The following is a 2500-nucleotide window of genomic DNA, read 5'->3' as shown; positions in this document are numbered from 1 at the left end:
CGGGGGGGCACAAAAATGCGTCCGTCGTGCGGCGAAGTCTGCGCATCGCTTCTCAGCATGCCAGAGGACCACCTACAGCGACTACATCGAGGGACCCAAGGAGGGTGGTGCCCTCAAGGGTTCGTAGTCGCCCGCCGTGCGCCGGGGTACTGCCCTCCCGACGAGGGAAAGGTTCCAGCCTTCGTGCTGTCCACGAGGACGTCGAGGACGTCGCAGACAACGCGGGACTGACTGCGCAGCCGAGTCAGCCAACGCCGGGATCTTCAAGAACTTCAACCGGTGAGTCCACTCAATTATTAGGTAGGGTTCGCGAGTGCCAAATTAGATTAAGTAGGATCGATAGTCATCGCGTCGCGACCGGAGGCTCACCGGTACCCCCCGTTCCAATAGGTCATCCTCCCCGGACCCCTGCGATCGAGGGACCGGGCGCGCAACGCGACATTAGAATACTGCAATTGAACATGTCCCGCTCAATTGCAGTAACTGGGGAGGTCTTCCAGTTAATTCGCAAAGAGCGTCTGGACATATTGTTGCTCCAGGAGCCGTATGCCATTCGTGAGGCGAACACCTGGGCCATCCGCGGCCTAGGAGTCGGAATGCGTATTGCCGCGAGCTCAACGGAGCGACCGTGGGCAGCCGTCGTTGCGTGCAACTCCATCGTGGAGATTGCTTACGTGTCCCAATTAAGTAATGCACATTGCGTTTGTGCTGAAGCCCGCGTCCCCGGTGGATCCTTCTTCGTCGTCTCCAGTTATTTTCAATACTCGGACGACATAGAAATCCACCTGAGGCAGCTTGAAAAGGTTCTCAGCTGTCTCAGGGGTCGCCGCGTTCTGGTGGCGGCCGATTCGAACGCCCAACACTCCCTTTGGAGCCCCAGGACCACTGACCGTGGTGTCCTCCTGGGTGAGCTCATAGAGTCTTTCGGTCTCCGCGTCGCGAATGATGCTAGGCAGGGCCCAACCTTCAGGAGTGCCGCAGGTACGTCGTTCATCGACGTCACACTGGCCACCCCTGGCATGTATAAATTCATACGTGCATGGAGGTTGGAGGACGAGTGGTCCACCGGTGACCACACGTCGGTTTTCTTTCGCTTAGCGATCCGGAGTTCCTCACAGCGCGTCAATAACTCGGGAGTCGGCGAGGGCTCTACCATGCGGTTCAACGTTCGTCGGGCCGACTGGGAAAAGTTCGAGGCGACCCTCGATGAGGAGGCCCGTGAGAAACTCGTGGACCATCCGCTGGATTCTACAGCGGATGTCGAGAGAATGGCAGAAGTACTGGGTGACGTACTCACCAAAGCCTGCCAAGATTCGATGCCGCGCCGCAGACATTACCGTCGCGCGAATCCGTGGTGGACCGAGGAGCTGACCAGCAAACGCAAACTGGTCAGTCGTCTCCGAAACGGCTACCGAAGGGAGACTAACCCTGACGCGCGAAAAATTAAACAGAATAGGTATCGTGTAGTCCTGCGGTCGTACACCAGGCTACTTAGGACATGTAAAGAAAATAGCTGGCGCGGTTACATAACAACGGAAAGCAACGCGAATCCCTGGGGCTTCCATTACAAATATGCCGCTGATAAATTGCGTGTAGGCACGGTACTCAGCACCCTTAGAACCGCGAATGGCACGACACTTACAATGCGTGAGACTGCTGAGGTACTGTTGGACACACACGTACCCGACGACGACCCCAACGCCGACACACCGGAACAGAGAGACATCCGCGAACGCGTGAAGAACCTAAGGGTTCATACAGAGGACGCACGAGACTTGACGGACGACCAACTTAAGGGTCTCGTAAAGACCCTTAAGAACGACAAAGCCCCAGGATGCGATTTAGTTGAAGTTAGGGTCCTAAAAGTCGCGGTCATGAGGATGCCTCACATCTTCACGCGACTCTTCAACGCCTGCCTTAAGCACGGCGTTTTCCCCACCGTTTGGAAAGTCGGCACACTTCGTGCTCTCCTCAAAGGAGTTCACAAGGATGTGTCCGACCCCAAATCCTACCGTCCCATTTGCCTCTTGTCGGTTGTCGGGAAATTTTTCGAAAAGGTCCTGCACGGGATCCTTATGGCGAAAGTCCTTACTGAGGACAAAATATCAGGACGTCAATATGGCTTTCTGCCTGGACGCTCCACGGAAGACGCGATAGTAGAGTTGCGTGAATTAGTCGAACGCGGTAACGACAAGAGGTACGTCATTGGACTCCTTTTCGATATTTCAGGAGCCTTTGACAACGTGTGGTGGCCCCTAGTCCTCCAGTCTTTGGCGGATCGAGACTGTCCGAAGAATGTCTTTGAAGTGCTCCGGAGCTACTTTGACAATCGGACCGTCAAGATCGCCTGGAGCGACCAAGAGGTTTCCAAGCCGGCCACCCGGGGCTGTCCACAAGGATCAGTCCTGGGCCCCGCTTGCTGGAATCTCATGTTCGATGCCCTCCTCAAGAGCATCGAGCAGAATTTTGGTGATATCGAAGTCGCCTACGCGGACGACCT

The 2500-nt window shown here is 55.8% G+C and overlaps 1 pseudogene; it reads left to right on the top strand.

Moving 5' to 3' along the window:
* The window catches only part of LOC135172123 (large subunit ribosomal RNA), a 9377-nt pseudogene that overhangs the window by 4028 nt on the left and 2849 nt on the right, over positions 1–2500 (top strand).

Source organism: Diachasmimorpha longicaudata, unplaced genomic scaffold, assembly GCF_034640455.1.
Source record: "Diachasmimorpha longicaudata isolate KC_UGA_2023 unplaced genomic scaffold, iyDiaLong2 ctg00000169.1, whole genome shotgun sequence".
Classification (NCBI taxonomy): Eukaryota; Metazoa; Arthropoda; class Insecta; order Hymenoptera; family Braconidae; genus Diachasmimorpha; species Diachasmimorpha longicaudata.
The sequence above is the reverse complement of the archived record's forward strand: the minus strand, read 5'-3'. Positions and strand labels throughout refer to the sequence as shown.